The sequence below is a fragment of the Typopeltis vanoorti genome, chromosome 15, assembly GCF_054136105.1.
Source record: "Typopeltis vanoorti isolate ZY-2024b chromosome 15, IOZ_Tvanoo_1.0, whole genome shotgun sequence".
Lineage (NCBI taxonomy): Eukaryota > Metazoa > Arthropoda > Arachnida > Uropygi > Thelyphonidae > Typopeltis > Typopeltis vanoorti.
Window position 1 is genome coordinate 97671309 of NC_143563.1, and position 17870 is coordinate 97689178.

At 36.5% G+C, this 17870-nt stretch overlaps 1 long non-coding RNA gene across 3 annotated transcripts in view; it reads right to left on the reverse strand.

Annotated features, from left to right (window-relative positions):
* The window catches only part of LOC150099016 (uncharacterized), a 255067-nt gene that overhangs the window by 4322 nt on the left and 232875 nt on the right, over positions 1-17870 (reverse strand). For 2 of the 3 annotated variants that reach the window (XR_016549509.1, XR_016549510.1), the window contains one exon: positions 9023-9146. The exons of the other annotated variant lie outside the window; for it this stretch is intronic. This is a non-coding gene — a long non-coding RNA (uncharacterized LOC150099016). The remainder of the gene's footprint in view (positions 1-9022; positions 9147-17870) is intronic. 3 annotated transcript variants of the gene reach the window in all.

Genomic DNA, 17870 nt, shown 5'->3' on the forward strand with positions numbered 1-17870 from the left:
CGTTGTTTAAACAACGTCGAACGCTCTCTTTGCGCGTGTTTTCTTCTTTCTTTCTTTTTTTTTTTTTTTATTTCCAGTACAAGTTGGAGCTGCCAAACAAGAAAGGCACGTGGAAGTAAAATATGGAGTAGCCACGTGCTCCGAGTGAAGAATGGGCCCTCGATGACGTGAGCAAACAGTAGAAGCAAGCGGCCAGTCTTCCCGGCACGCTCAGCACGTTTATCATCCCACGAGCCTTCCGAAAATTTATATCTTGTGGGTCGGCCTGGGCACAAGCGGAAACAACTAGTGTGGCCCTTGATAGCAGTTATCGGTGCAATATTTCGGACCTCCTGCCACTAAGAGACGAGCTGGGAGCAGGGAAGTCTTGTGGCTGCAATCCGTCATCCTTTTATTCCTTTACAAGTACAAGCTGCTCGGACGGCAGTGGTTTTATCGCTCTGCAATAGCCTTGTTGATCGCGCCACAGGATTTGTAAGACGCTCCTACGAAGAGCCAGCACGTTCGCACGTGTTAGGGAGATTATTTTACGAAACAAAGGAGAGGAAGGGGGAACTTTTTAAAATATATTATTCATTCATTCACCCATTTCCGAATGAGCAAAGTTCGCGATTTTTTTTTTTTTTTAACTTTTAACCACTGAAGGCTAAAAGTCATTAATTAGGAATGCGAGAATTACAGAGGAATAAAAGAGATTTTAAATTTGTTTTTCGGGTGAAAGGTTAGAAAGGGAATCATTAATTGCGTTAATTGCCGAATAGAAAGAGAATAACAACAGTGAATGTGCAAAAACGATCCCTGATTATAAGAACTTAGAGGGTAATGCACACAGTTTCTTCCAATGTTTGGAAACCTTATCGTGCGTTGTGATTGCACCAATCAGAACTTCTTATAGAGAGAGACAAGAAATAACGCGAAAGGTAATACAGTAGATACAACGTAATGGGAAAAAAAAAAAAAAAAAAGCGGCAATGATTAATGCAGACAACGAGCATGTTCCGATGCCCATATTTCGCTTCTAGTAGCAGATCCAGAAACGTGATTCCCAACCATGAAAGGTTGTGAATCTATAGTACATTAATACCAATCGAAGGCTTAAAATTTTATATTCTTTTATTTATTTATTTCATTTTTTGTATAGTCCGGAAACTCTGCTCTCTTATAGATTAAACATGGAATTTCTTTTTTTTCAAGCTAATTGAGGCTTCTAATAAGCAGGGATTGTGAGCTCACACCGGTGATGAAATTCATCATCCACCTAATAGTTCCCTGCAGCCAGAAAAAAAAAAAAAAATCGACACAAAGTGTGTGGTATATTTTGTAGATATCCCACCACATCAAACTTAATAGATTTTAAGCATGCTCGGTCCAAAGCATGTTATGAGAGACGTCCAAAATAATCTTGGATCTAATTTACCTCATAAACTGATTTCCTTTTTTATCATATCAAAAAGTCGCAATGTTTTCCTCTATTTGTGTGTGTGTGGGGGGGGGGGGATTTCAACTATTGTTACCCTAGGATTCATCACTTTCGAAGTTCAATCTGTTAAAAATCTATTTTATCAGATTTTACAGGCTAACTCACCTTTAGCCGAAAGAACCAGGTAAAGGTTCCTCACGTGGATGGAAATCGAATCCAGGCCTTTCGGACCAAAGGGCTTCGTCTATGCCGACTGAGCTGCGGAGGCTCTATTTTATCAGATAAAAACGGATTCTCGCTTCATTCTTCGAATTAGTGCAAATTCAAAACCAAGTTACTGGCTAGCAATTGGCTTTACGCCAAGCTCAGACAAGAAATTATAAAGAAGAATTTAGCTATTTATAGATGGATTTCTGAATCCATCTAAGTGGGATTACATGTGAATTTTTTATTTTATTTTTTTTTTTTGACGGGGTCAGTTGGGATATACAACTAGGAAAACAGCATTATGCAGTTTATAGACGAATCGTTCTTAGCTATCCAGTACGTAAGAATAAACGTGTCGTTAATGATAACTTAAAGTGCACGCACATACATGGACTCAAGCAACCATCAAGTGCCTGAAATCTAACGGATAGTCGCTCATCAGATGTTCCTATCTTCCCTTATCATCATCTTCTTCTTCACAGATTAATGTTATCTATTTCTTGTGTGTCTCGTTAATAAAATTTGCCGATAACAAAATACGAAACCGCAGCAACATTTAGAAATAATTCGCAGACTTTATAGCTGTCCTATTTGAGACGTATCAAGCAATACGAGGCCTAAGGATTAACGATAATCATTTATAGCTCAAAGCACACATTGCTTTCTTAGAGCAATCTTCTTGTGTTGCTTCCCTGTACTTGGGGGGATAGAAGACGTGTGAATAATCGCCATCTGTGAGACAAACCGTGACAGCAAATTTGATAAACACGAAATGCGACAGGCAACTATAAACTTAGTTCTGATAACAAATATATTTTAACAGATAAAAACCTAAACCTGTCAAGCCATAATAGAGTATAAAGTGTTTATTGGACAAGGATGACGAAGAAAAATTCAACTCTTTATAGGAAGATTGCTAATGTGCAGAGTGAATAGTGAGTCTTGCAACAAAGATGCTAATATAAAAGTTGCGTTGTATTGGAAGAAGAGAAAGTCAAGTTAATCTCTTTTGAATACAGTGAAGAATACAACTAGGAAATGACAGTAGAAAAAAATATCATTTCGGGCATTTTGGGATATCGAAACTTTAGTAGCGCTCTCTCTCTCTTTCCGTGTGTGTGTGTGTGTGTGTGTGTGTTGTACACAAAGAACAACAAGAAGAAGAAGAATAGATAGCATAAAGAAAAAAAAAAAGAGATGCATGCAAAGAATAGGAACTGATGCATATAAAAGAGATGCATACAAAAGAAGAAGATAAATATATGTACACAAAGAATAAAAGAAGTTTAGATGCACATAAAGAACAATAAGAATAAATGCACATAAAGAATAATAGAGTAGATACACATAAAGGTGTACACCAAGTATAAAAGAAGAGTAGATGCACATAAAGGCGTATACAAAGAACAATAATATATGCACATAAAAATAAGAGTAGATGCACATAAAGGTGTACACAAAGAAAACAATAAGAATAGATGCACATAAAGAATAAAAGAGTAGATGTACACATAAAGGCGTACACCAAGTATAAAAGAAGAGTAGATGCACATAAAGGTGTACACAAAGAACAATAAGAATAGATGCACACAAAGATGAAGCAAACCGACAGAAAAAGAAAACTCCGTATACAAATAAGTAGAAAAAAGTTGTACACAAAGAAAAAGTTGCACTCCAAGAGAAGAAAAAGTTGTAGAATAATGAAGAAAAAAATGTATACGAAGACTTTAAAAAAAACTGTGTTCAAAGTAGAAGAAAGAAATAAAAAGAAAAAGAAAATTTTGTACACAAATAAGATGTCATAGAAGCCTCTTTTTGTAATAAGCTTTACTGGTAGAACTTTAAACGCTTAAATCAAACTCTCTTCTACAATCAAGCGGAACATGATATACTATAAAGGGTTTCTAAAAAGGATTATAAAGTGATGAATCGTACAGAAATAAACACATTTTGCATCCAAACAGTTTAAACCTTCACTTTAACGACGTGCAGTTTAATCATCGACCAGCAAATAAATTAGCCACGGATGATGATTTGCCACCAGGGAGCAGCACTAATGTTATCTAATATTCACGTGTCGATGCCTCGTAATATACTTTTACTTGACATCCAACCAAACTGGAATAAGGCAAATCCATTAATCATAGGTGTTCGTCACAGGGAACATTTATCATATAGAGAACACAGCCTAGTTTATAGCGCACGGCGATTGGCAATGAAGGCTGCATTCATGAGACTAATAATGAGACCAAACTCGCATAGATAAGCCTACTTTTCTTCCTTTTTTTTTCTTTCATTTTGCTATTCGGATGCAAACTAGATAAATGTATGCGAAAATCACGTATTTTGTGAATTACCAGTAAGGTGGTGAATGTGGGAAGTAAACACTATACGGGAGTAATTAATGGGCTGTTAGTTGAAGTTGAAAATGCTTCTAAATTAACACGTTGCCTTCATGAGGCCTGCTTGTTGGTTAATGACAATGTATAAATCGACTTCCTTTGTCACATACACAGGTCAATATAAGCCAAAGTTCGCTATAGAATAAAGTGACTTCTTTAAATTTTAATAAAACTAAAGAAAATTTATAAATATATTTAGTATATTTATGAAATAATTATGCCTTATAATAGTACACCAGCATTTTAATTTAATGTAAAAAATATTCTTTCGAAGAAAAATTATTAATAATTTAATTTATATTTATTGACGTGAATTCTTCATATTTTGGACTGTGTGTTACGAGATGTAGTTATGTATAAAACAGATGCTCTCTTTTCTACAGATACAAAATCAGCTTTAATTACAGCACGACATCTGTTTTTCCAACAACGCAACAATCCGTCATCCTATGGCTGCATAATGATACACTCCAGATGGAGTCCTTATCGCCATAATTGGTTCTAGTTTGGGCTTAAAAAATGTGCTGTGTTTTGGCGTGTATCTTTCTGTGTCTGTCAAATCAACATCTGTCCCTTCCTGGTAGCCTAATTATGTAGTGAAAAACTGTAAGGAAGAATAGTTTCTTAATTTTCGTCCTATTTAAATTAATGTATATTTTATTTCATAAAAAGAAACAAAAAATGTGCTGACGAAGTACTTTATGAAATACGAATGATTTCATGAGCACATTTCAAAACAAAAAAAAAATTGCAAAAAAAGAAAAAATCCCCTGTAAAAAATGCTTCCCGGATGAACCGTTGTATGGAAAAATAAATAGCGCTTAATACTATTACTTACATTACTGATAACTGCTAGCAATAAATAACAGACAACCGACACTTACGTCAATTGTGCTTCCATTCTGAAAATGGCATTTTTAGAATGCAAGCTATAGAACAATACTGCGCATAACAATATAATACTGCTTTCAACCATTATATTGTTGTGCGCAGTGCTAGCAATTGATGGCGCTTGTTTTTATTGATTTCGGTGTACAGTAAAGAAAACAGAATAAAAATATATAAAAAATTTAAAATAAAACTTTAAATAGATAAATAAAACTAAATAAATATTAAAATAAAATTAATTTAAATTAAAAATAAAAATTAAGTAAAAAAAAACAAATAAGAATAATATAATTATTAAATGTTCGCACACATCTTATCCCGGCGGAAAGCAATTAAGATGTGTATTATATATATATATCTTAATTGCTCCCCGTGTGGTTACCGGGATAAGAATAGCACCAATGTAGCTCATGCATGTCGTACGAGGCGACTAAAATGGGTATTCAGGGAGGGTAATTGATGGCGATGCTATAGCCAATGAAGTTCTAACTGAGGATCGGCTATTGCTGTTACCCTCCTGCCATGATCAGAGCTTTAATAGCTCAATAGCACCTTATCCCTACACTGTCCTCTTCAGATAACGGGGAAGACGAAAAGCATTCTTGCTTCGCCCTTTTAAGCCAGTCCTTTTAAGGACATCTTAATTGGAAAAGAAAAGTCCTTTTTAGGACTTCCAGGGTAACAAATGGCAATGCTGTAGCCAATGAAGTTTCAACTGAGGCTCGGCTATTGCCGTTACCCAACCATGACTAGAGCTTTTAGCTCAATAACACCCCACTCACACAGATTTTCTCCATTCAGATGGCAGGATAAAGAGTTAAGACTCAGTCCATCTCCCAGTCCTTTTTAGGACTTTAGTTAAAGTTGTAATCCCAGACAATTAAAAGAACGCTTTTAATTGTCCCCGTGTGGTGGCCGGGATAAGAATAGCTCCAATGCATTTCATGCGAGGCGACTAAAATGGGTGCCCAGGGAGGGTAATGGATGACAATGCTGTAGCCAATGAAGTTCTGACTGAGGTTCGGCTACTGCTGTTAATCTCCTGCTATGATCAGAGCTCATAGTTCAATAACACCCTATCCTTACATTGTCCTCCACAGATAACGGGGAATATGAAAGCATTCTTGCTTCGCCCATCTAGCAAAAAAGAAAAAAAAACCATCTTAATTGTATTTTTTTGTGTGTAAGTCGAATAAACCTGTTGTAAGTTATACTTAGGAATCAAAAAGTTTGATTTCTTGTACCTTTTAGTGATCCATGATATTCTTAGGTTACATATACGTAGCAGTAGCAAGCTCATTTATAATAATAAGTGAATTAACTTCTCTTTGCTATATTACTCCATTTATTTACAACAGACACATTTTAGAATTATCTCCAACCTAACTTCATCACTCAGCAAGACAAGATTGACTACAATTTTAAAAGAGACGGTTAAGTAAAGTGTCATAGGATAGAAACTTGATAATGTTTGAATAATTGAAATAGAAACTAAGCTAAAAAGTCTAGTTTATTCAGCGTGGAATGCTCTGAAGACAACTTGAAAGTAACAAGAAATTCTCTGTCTGTCTTCATCTAAGATAAGTTACCGACATCTAAGTAGAACTGTTCCCCAACCCCTTTGCGATGCGAGAACAGCCCTTACCGAAATAGATTAGGAAAGAGGGGAAATAAATATATTATTAATAAACATAGTATTCTTAAAGGGCAAGTGATCCTTCGCCATGGCGGATGCAGTGCATTTTCAGGTTGGTTAAGCTTTGCTGTCATGCCAACAATAGTAAAGAAAAAGGGTGTCGTGTGCACCAGTTGAGACTATAATTATGCAATCAATCTTGTATGTTAGAAGGTAACTTTTGGGGATGTTAGCAAGCCCACAGCAGGCTCGACATGGGAGATATGTAAATAACCTAGTGTCCGTTACCAGAGAGAGAGTGTAGCCGTAGTGGAAAGTAACCGTGTTGTCCTGGTATTACAGTGACACTTTGCGGGATTTGCAGTCGACGTTCCACGTGTAATGCTTCATTTCAATGAGTTCCTACCGAGGTGATCCATCATCTGGCGAGTCAGACAGTCTTTAGAAACCATCACCTCTTTCTCCAGGTTCACCTAATTAAGGTTACGGCTTGTGAACGAAGGAGTTTATGCAAACTTGTTCACTTCCGCTTGGGGGCGCTCCTGACAGTGTCGACAGTTAATTTACATGATGCAGCTAATTAGTAGATAAGCTAAAAACATGAGAAGAAAAACGTAAAAGGGATCAAGCCGTGACATTCTGAGGTGGTGAAAGAAATGAAAAGACGTGATTGACTTCTACATAAGTCGATACCGTCTTACGGTTTCTTAATTTGGTCATCTTAGCACGGTACAATGATTTAATCCGAACTAAGAAGCGTAGAAGGATGTTTGTATTCTGTGTCTTTAATAATGCTGTTGTAACTATGCCGTACTATAAATATTTGTCCCAAAATGTATAAATTAATTACTTATCGTTTTAAATTCCTTAATTATACAAGTAAACGCATGCGACTTCCCTAACTTTATATAATTTACATAATAGTAAAAATATTCTATAAATAAATAACAAAGCACTTTAAAATGATCATTGAAACGATCTTTACAACAAATGACTTTAAAACTGATCTTAAAAAGATTTTTATAAGATTTTATGATCGCTATCTGATTTACTTTTTAACTAATTTGAATCACTGTAAATCAATATGTTAAAAAAAATAAAAATTAGTATATCTGATTACCTAATAAATATTGGCCAATATAATTTTAAAAAATAAATCGAAGAATTTTATTTTTTATTACTTTATAAAAGACTAATAAAAATAATAAGTAAATCGTTAATATTCACTTAATATTGTTTAAGTTGATTTAAAATTTAAACTAGTGAACTTAAATTAAAATATATAATTTCTATAAATGCACACAACTCTAGATGGTTATTTACAATACGAAAAATAAATCAAATGCTATATATATATATATCTACAAAATGCAGATTTATATTCTAAAAATTATAAACATTTACATTAGATTAAATGCCCCATTTTGATCTCGCAAATATTTTTTTACTCTTTGGGGAAAAATAACGGGAATAGTTCAACTTTTCGCCGATAGGTGGCAGTCTATCCTTAGTCGCAACTTGGCTTTCTTTTTCTGTGTCGTGCAAAAGATTTATAAATCGAAATCCCGTTACGCGGTGTGTTGGTAAATGTGACGGAAGAGTAATAAATCTTCTATTATAAGCATTTCACGTAGTGTGCCATTCCTTTTTGACGCAAAATAAATGGTTTCCAGAGAATTTCATGTGATGTACTTCACACTTTGGCTGTCACTACAGCAAGAAACGTGCCATAATTTTCATTTAAGGAGGCAGTGGGAGGAGGATGATTAGTTTTAATCGTTTTCACACAAGCTACCTACAGATTATAGCACGAAGCCAAATAGGGTTAAATTAATCTTTTTCGGATGCTCAAACAGGCCTGGAAAGAAGGTGGGTCTTTATAGCCGAATGATCTTTGAAAGCCTATTTATTAAGTTATAAGAGGTAGAAAGGCGTTTAAATTCAAAGAGGTTTGATTAATGAATTTTCAGACTGCGTACTATCTGCCTACCTTTGACGATAACAATGGAAGGTTGCTTCTTGAAAGATCATTACGAAGAACGCCTTTCATCACTCCGCAGTTAACCGGTATAACTCCCGTTGTTATACAAATAAGTAAATCTGTGGGCCTTTATTAATAAGTCCACCTCGGGAAGTAGAAACGAACTGAGAGCAACATTATTTAATCAATAAACATAATGTTTTAAACTGCCAATATATGATTCTGATTCTATTTACATTTTATCATTATTAAGCCTAGTAACAATATTCGTAATAGCGAAAACCACTGCTGACATTGTTTCACTTTGACGTAATGGCGAGAGAATGCCTTGATTTTAAACAGATAGAAATTCACATTCTACACAACCCTTTTTCCGTATGCCAATTACTGAGATGATTAATGTAAATGTTTTCAAGTTTACCTGTGAATATGCTTCAAAAAAGCAACAAAAATGACCTTAAATCAAACATAATAATAAAAATAATAACCTTATTATTTCCGAAGGAATGATTGTGTGAATTAATTCACTAAGCTCTAGTCATGAAGCGAGAGAGACAACATCATCAATAATAGCATAGTAAACAATGCCCTACGCTTTCCACATGAGCTTTTCTAAAATATATAAAACATCATATATTAATAAAACAAAGGTGCATTAGTCAATTTCTTTAAAACTTAAAATGTTATAAAATAATATAAAACTTTAAAAAAATTTAATGTAGTATATTATTTGATTTAAGATTATATATAATATTATATATTATATGTAATATTATATATAACAAATTATATCATATCCAGTAATCTTTTAAAACTCTAAGTACTCTACATCAATTTAAGCAAATAAATATTGCATTAGTTTGAAATTTGAAATTTTATGGAGCTTGGGCCACCTTTGCTATGAGTTGCCCTTCTAGTATACCACCGAAAAGCATATTATGTGTGTGTGTGTGTGTGAAACATGATGAATGTCGTTTACTAACAATAGCAGAACCCTGTATAATACACCACATCCCTTTTTTGCCTCCATGAAACGGGTTTTCTTCCATCAAACTTCCGAGAGAACACATGCAACTGACATATTGATAGATAGGATTAATCTCCCTATTTGTGACCATTAATTAGGTTTATCTGAAGTCAAGTTAGTTACTCATGAAAGGCCATATGAAAACAAGAAACATAAATATGTTAATTACGCATGCGCTCAACTTAAAGTCATTTTATTCTAATTCACTCATCGCATTCCAGAGAAATTATGAAACAATATCGAGACTTGAGTTTGAGAGAACGCTCTGTAAGTGTGGTCAATATCAGTTAATGGAAGATTCGTCCTTCTCTATTTTCGAGATTCGTTTGCATCGACAAAGAGAAACTCCTGCTGATTATAAATTAAGCAAGACAGAAAGAAAGGTTGAAAAGTGTTGTGGTATGTTTTTCATCCTCGAGTAAGATGTCCATTTTACCAATAAGCTATCGTTTACGGTAGCTTACTGGTAAAACGGACTTTTAGGCTAGATTTAGGAAGAACAGGAGTACAATAACCCATATACGTTCACGCTCCATATAATTGGAGAAAAATGCATAGAATATAATAAAATAATGTGCCATAATTTTGGTCAGAAACATCTGAGTTTCTGACCAAGGAAGAGCTGTATCAAAAGCGGAAAAAAATCCTACTTCAAAGTAAATTATAAAAGAATTTATTCATTACAAATACTTGGTCAATATTTTAAATAAAGATCAAGTGGAATATTAAAACAAAAATTACAAAATCAACAGCAGCGCTCCAAAAAACTATAAATCAGTAATCGTATATGAATGTGAAACTTGAACCTTCTTTAAAAAAAATAAAAAAAGGATGCATTCGAAATGAGATATTGATCATTTCACAAATTCGGATGTAGCGCAAAGAATCTTTTTTTTTTTTTTTACAGAAATGAAGTGTTTGTCCATAATTATTTGTCCTAGCTGAAAGAGTTCTGTGTGAAATGATTCCTGATCCGTATGGCCTGTGGACTAGAAAAAGAGGAAGAAGAAAGAGAAAACCATACCAATAGTCCTTCAAAAAGTCAGTGGACAGCAGAGGCTTTTCTGTATGATCATGACTGTAGGCCCATATAATCTCATAATTACAGCAAACCAATAAAGAAGGTAGATCTAAATACTGAGCATGTTTTTACTAGCTTACTTTTGAAAGAAATACATTCCTGAGCCAAAATATTATGACCACCTGCATAGCAGCATGCTAGGTCTCCATTGGTCCAGATAACCCCTTACGTCAATCTTGGGATTGGCTCTACTACATGACTGAAGATATTTTGAAGTATTCTGTACCAACTAGACAGAATGATGTCCCGAAGGTCAGCAACCGAACGAAGCACTGGCGTCGACCAGTGGATGATAAGTTCTCCACGATCCTACAAATGTTCGACGGGATTTAAATCAGGAGAATTAGGCAGTTGAGGGAGCACACGGAATGCTCAGATATGCTCATCGGACCATACTTGTATAATGCGAGCCTTGATACGGGGGTTGTCTTGCTTGGCCACATCGTTACCGTGAAGAACAATACCTGGTCACAAATAATCCCCCAAGTAAGAATTATCAGCCAATGCGCATGCGCGAATATAATGTTACGCTGTTTGGTTCGCATACAGTACGCTAGGAGGTTGATATTCATACAAAATATCCGCTTACTGTTTCCCCCTCCCCTCAAAAAAATCTGCTACTCGAAAATCTCATTATTATCATGAGTGAGCGAAGTATAGACTTATGTATACTTATATATAAAATCTGTTGACTCCACAATCAGTTTGCTTATACTTGGGTAGAGATTAAAATAAGTATATAACTTTTTGTCAAATATAATATAGTTTATAACTAAATAAAAAATTTCCTAAACTTATCTTTTTTTTCCAAACAATTTTAAAAAATAAGTTTATAGGCCTTTAATTATTTATATAAAGAAAATACATATATTTTGCATCGATCCGATATAATATTTTATAGGGTCAGCGTTATTGTTAATCGACCGTGAGATGCGGTCCTTGATTTCATATGAGATGCCCATATAGGGTAACGGATGGCAATGCTGAACCAATGAAGTTTAACTGAGGTTCGGCTGTTGCTGTTATCCTGGGTAAATGAGTTCGCTCTCTTAGGTTTTGCCCTGAGGGAGCACTTTGAGTCTCCGGGGAAAGTGTTCTCTGGCACGGCCCGCTGAGGGGTACTTGCCGGTGAATTATTTTCCTCGGAATGTGAGCGGTTCTGCTCGGTAATCGAGTTTCACTGAGTAGAACCAACGCTGAGATTTGGACGGTCTTTCGCCCACGAATGAGTGGCCTAGAGATCGTCCGATATTTTTGAGATATCACCTTTACTTACACATACGGTGATTGATTCATTAATGCCCTTGGGGGTGATGGATAGCAACGCAAAGCTGTACCAATGAAGTTTAACTGAGGTTCGGCTGTTGCTCTTACCCACTTGGGCGATGAGTTTTTGAGTTCGCTCTCTTAAGGTTTTTGCCTTAAGGGAGCACTTTGAGTCTCCGGGGAAGGTGTTCTCCGGCACGGCCCGCTGAGGGGCTTTGTCGGTGAATTATTTTCCTCGGAATTTGAGCGGTTCTGCTCAGTGGTCGGGGAGCCCGTCACTGAGTGGAACCAACGCTGAGATTAGGACGGTCTTTCGCCCACTATGGAGTGGCCTAGAGATCGTCCGTATTTTTGAGATTTCACCTTTACTTACATAGTCGGTGATTGATTCATTAATACCCTTGGGGGTGATGGATAGCAACGCAAAGCTGTACCCATGAAGTTTAACTGAGGTTCGGCTGTTGCTCTTACCCCCTTGGGCGATGAGTTTTTGAGTTCGCTCTCTTAAGGTTTTTGCCTTAAGGGAGCACTTTGAGTCTCCGGGGAAGGTGTTCTCCGGCACGGCCCGCTGAGGGGCTTTGTCGGTGAATTATTTTCCTCGGAATTTGAGCGGTTCTGCTCGGTACTCGAGTTTCACTGAGTAGAACCAACGCTGAGATTTGGACGGTCTTTCGCCCACGAATGAGTGGCCTAGAGATCGTCCGATATTTTTGAGATATCACCTTTACTTACACATTACGGTGATTGATTTTATATGAGATGCCCATATAGGGTAACGGATGGCAATGCTGAACCAATGAAGTTTAACTGAGGTTCGGCTGTTGCTGTTATCCTGGGTAAATGAGTTCGCTCTCTTAGGTTTTGCCCTAAGGGAGCACTTTGAGTCTTCGGGGAAAGTGTTCTCCGGCACGGCACGCTGAGGGGTACTTGCCGGTGAATTATTTTCCTCGGAATGTGAGCGGTTCTGCTCGGTACTCGAGTTTCACTGAGTAGAACCAACGCTGAGATTTGGACGGTCTTTCGCCCACGAATGAGTGGCCTAGAGATCGTCCGATATTTTTGAGATTATCACCTTTACTTACACATACGGTGATTGATTTTATATGAGATGCCCATATAGGGTAACGGATGGCAATGCTGAACCAATGAAGTTTAACTGAGGTTCGGCTGTTGCTGTTATCCTGGGTTAATGAGTTCGCTCTCTTAGGTTTTGCCCTAAGGGAGCACTTTGAGTCTCCGGGGAAAATGTTCTCCGGCACGGCCCGCTGAGGGGCTTTGTCGGTGAATAATTTTCCTCGGAATTTGAGCGGTTCTGCTCAGTGGTCGGGGAGCCCGTCACTGAGTGGAACCAACGCTGAGATATGGACGGTCTTTCGCCCACTATGGAGTGGCCTAGAGATCGTCAGATTTTTTGAGATTTCACCTTTACTTACATAGTCGGTGAATGATTCATTAATGCCCTTGGAGGTAATGGATGGCAACAATGCAATGCTATACCAATGAAGTTTAACTGAGGTCCGGCTGTTGCTGTTACCCCTTGGGCGATGAGTTTTTGAGTTCGCTCTCTTAAGGTTTTTGCCTTAAGGGAGCACTTTGAGTCTCCGGGGAGAGTGTTCTCCGGCACGGCCCGCTGAGGGGCTTTGTCGGTGAATTATTTTCTTCGGAATTTGAGCGGTTCTGCTCGGTGGTCGGGGAGCCCGTCACTGAGTGGAACGAACGCTGAGATATGGACGGTCTTTCGCCCACTATGGAGTGGACTAGAGATCGTCCGATTTTTTGAGATTTCACCTTTACTTACATAGTCGGTAATTAATAATACCCTTGGAGGATAATGGATGACAATACTGTAGCCAATGAAGTTCTAACTGAGGCTCGGATATTGCTGTTACCCTCCTGCCATGATCAGAGCTTTAATAGCTCAATAACACCTTATCCCTACACTGTCCTCTACAGATAACGGGGAAGATGAAAAGCATTCTTGCTTCGCCCCTTTCAGCCAGTCCTTATAAGGACTATATAATATTTTATGGAAAAGATAATCTTCATTTTAAATTATGGCAAATTTTGACTCTGTAGAGTTTGGTATATGTGGTACTCGATGAGCAATTTGGATTCCGGGAGAACCAGTCCATCAAACAAGTTCTCAGAGTCGTGAAGCACATCATCGTAAGATGCCTGAGAGCAGTATACACGTGCAATTTTCCTGGATGTTGCCAAAACATTCGACAAAATATAGCACCATGATCTTCTTTTCAAAGTCATGGAGGCCAAATTCCCACTAGTGCTGTCAAACTGACTAAATGCTAACTTAGCGATCATAAATTCCGAGTGAAGCTACAGGAAACCAGATTATCGGAAAATATCAAAACAAGAATATAATTTCCTGTCAATAACATAATATAACTACTAAAAAGGTATAAAAATAAAAGATTTGAAATTAAAAAAAAAAGGTTTAAGGTTTGAAATAAAAAAAGTATGCCTTTAACTTCAGTTTTTTTGCACAATGCAAATAAAATAAACGGTATGCATAACATACTCTTCCACCTTGTATATGCAAGCATTACGTATGCGTTGCCAAGGTAACAATAACGTCACATCCATCTTAGGAACACAGGATCATATATACAATAATCTATTGTTGTCAATAGAAATATAATGGCGTATGCGTTTGTAACAAACAAATCAATTCTGTAAGCTAGACGACGGACTCGTTATCCATTTGCGTATTTAATATACCAAATCATCATCATACAGAATTAAATGAACTAGTTAACATCTAATTTCCTTATTGCGTGTTTCTTGAGTTGCATACTCGCTTCAACAGAGATAATGTGCTTCTTTAGTGCTGATTACAGCAGCCAACATCGCTTAATTATGGATGGAATTAAGGAAGAGGTGCCAAGTAATAGACTCCAGATAGTGGATCTAGTTTTGATGCGATAATCGTTAACTGAACACGCGTCCTTAAATTTTGAGTTGCCAGGCTTTTAAAGAAAAAAATAATAATAATGATGATGATGACATGTAATACCAACATTACTATTACCCCTTTCTCTCTCTTATGATGTACCTTTTGACCTTGACGAATATATAAGGAATTAGTTGAAGCTATCTCTTTATAAAGGGTGATCAGAGCTTCTTGATTCCCCCCCCCCTTTTTTTTTCAATAATGCCACCAAAGCGTCAAAAATAATCTAGCCAGAAGTTAAAATGCTTCTTCTTATTCTCACATTCTTTCTGGGAGGTGAATTTCGTCGCCAAGTATGAGACCACCGCAATGCTTACTGGAGGCCTGAAGTAACTTCAAAAAAGTCCCATATTTGATCTTTAGAGTAGATTTCCCGAACTAAGAAAAACCTACTTGCCTGAACCAAACATCGACTCATTCGGGACTAGGCTCAAAAAAAAAAATCATGTCTTTCCGGTAGTTTAGCAATAGTGATGAATGATGAACTCAGAAACGTTGCCCTCATCTTAATAACTAAATGTGTCGAATTTCGATACAGAAAAGAAGAAATCTCATGCTAGGGTATAGAAAATAATATTTAAATAAGAAAAAGAAGGCCCGCCTGGTTGGCGAGTATGTAGTTCATCGTCTACTATGAGACCACATCCTGTTTTATTGCAGGCCTAAACTAACTTGGAAAAATTCTAAGTTTGGTCTTCTAGAGCAAGGTTTCAGGATTATCTAACCAAGGGTTTCCCAAATTGTGTTCCGCGGAAAGTGAATAAGTGTTCCGTGATGTCAGTGACCAAGCCGTGTATTTTTAAACATAGAAGTAATTCGGGAAAGGGAATACTGCTGTTTATGACTGGTCATAAAAATTGTCCGCAAGTCGATTACAACAATGGGCGGCGTATCCTCTGTTCTCAAAACTGAACGAAATAACATCTGTGTTGCAAATATTAGTGACCAATCAGCAAGGAAGTATAAAGAAAAATTTTCCGCTGAAATTGAATAAGAGACAAGGGACTTTGTTTAATTTTAGTATTAAGTATTAATTTGGTATTAAATCTCTTATTGAAGGTGTTTGTGATGCAACAGATAGTGATTCATCCACCTCCAGCCTACAAAGCGATCCTCAGGATGTTACAAAAGGAGGAGAAAACTACCAGCACACAGGATTAAAAGTCTGCATTCACTCGTAAGTACTTATAATATTATTATAAATTTTTGGTGATCAGAATGGGATATATCAGTGAAAATCAGCACAAATTAATTTAATGATAATAAAAAAAAACATCAAGATATCGGATAATGATCTTCTAGCCAGCTTAGATGTCACCTCTCTCTTTACAAACGTTCCTGTAGTAGAGGTCATTGACATCTTAAGTACCTTGTTCCCACAAGATATAACCTCATTGTTTGCTCACTGCCTAAACTCCAACTACTTTTCTTGGAAAAATAAGATCTATTAACAATTAACAGGCTTGGCAATGGGGAGCCCACTCTCACCTTCATGTGCTGACCTCTTTATGGAACACTTAGAAAACAAAATCTTATCGCAAAATTTTTCCTAAACCTAAAATTTGGTTTAGATATATGGACGATATCTTCATCGTATGGAACAATAACAAAGATGACATATATGATTTTCTCAAAAAGATCAATGCCTTCCATCATTCTATTAAATTCACTCTGGAACTTGAAAGAGAAAAACAACTACCGTTTTTAGACATCTTAATCAAAAAACAAATTGACGGCAGTATAAATCTATCGGTGTACAGAAAACCGACCAATACAGGTCGCTACCTACATTTCAACTCCTCTCACAACATCTCACATAAACTCAGCATTGTACACATGTTAAAGAAAAGAGCGATTCGCATCACAACGGACAACAAGACCCTTCAAGATGAGATAAAATTTATTTCCAACAATTTGTACTTGAACGGATATCCAAGAAGACTAGTCAATAAAATCCTTTTCTCTGAACCACCACAAAGAGAACAAGAAGATATTCAATATATAAAAACGATTGCAATTCCGTTTGTAAGTGGCATCTCCAACAAGCTCGCCAATCTCCTCAAACAACATAAAATACGCGTAACATTCGAACCAATAGAATCTATTAGTAAACTACTAAGATCTCCAAAAGACAACCATCCTTTCTACAAATATGCTGGAGTTTATAATATTCCATGCTCATGTGGCTCTAGTTACATCGGACAGACTTCGAGAAGCCTCGAAATCAGGAAAAAGGAGCACATTGGCTATGTCAAAAACAACAGACAGGACATTTCTGGCCTATCGTCTCATTTCTCTACAACTAACCATGTCATCGAGTGGGACAAAAGCTGTTCCCCTTACATAGAGGAAGATTACCATTCAAGAATTTTCAAAGAGGCAGCCACAGTCGCCCGTTCTACGGTCAACCTTATCAGAAATCAAGGCCTAATACTCCCAGAGATATGGAAAACCCTAATCAGAACCTTAAAAACGGAAGAAATGAACTTTAATACAAACTACAGAAAGTTCCTCAGCAACAGCTAGCTGATCTTGTACACGCGATACGTGTTTCACTCACGTTCGATACTATTTTATTTGTAATTATTCTTGTCAGTTTTGCAGTTACGCATAATTGTGAGATTGTTTAAACCTATATGTAAGTGCCCTGAAGATGCCAACAGATAAGTGTGGCGAAACTAGTTGGTTCAGTTAATAAAATTGATCAACACTTTATCGGTAAACCAAAAAATATTATTATTTACTAATTTATGATCAAGAAAATAACCTTCAGGATTAATTTAATGATGTTGGCCTGAGGAAACTACAATATGCTACAAGATTTCATTAATCCAGTGATTGATAACTGATTTAAATGTAATTTTATATTTGTCAACATGTCACACCGTGTACATAAGTGTACTAATACTCTTTAGGATTATGCCATAATTAATTATTAATACATTACAAAATAACCAAGGTGTTCCGTGAAAACTTCAGGATTTGTGAAGTGTT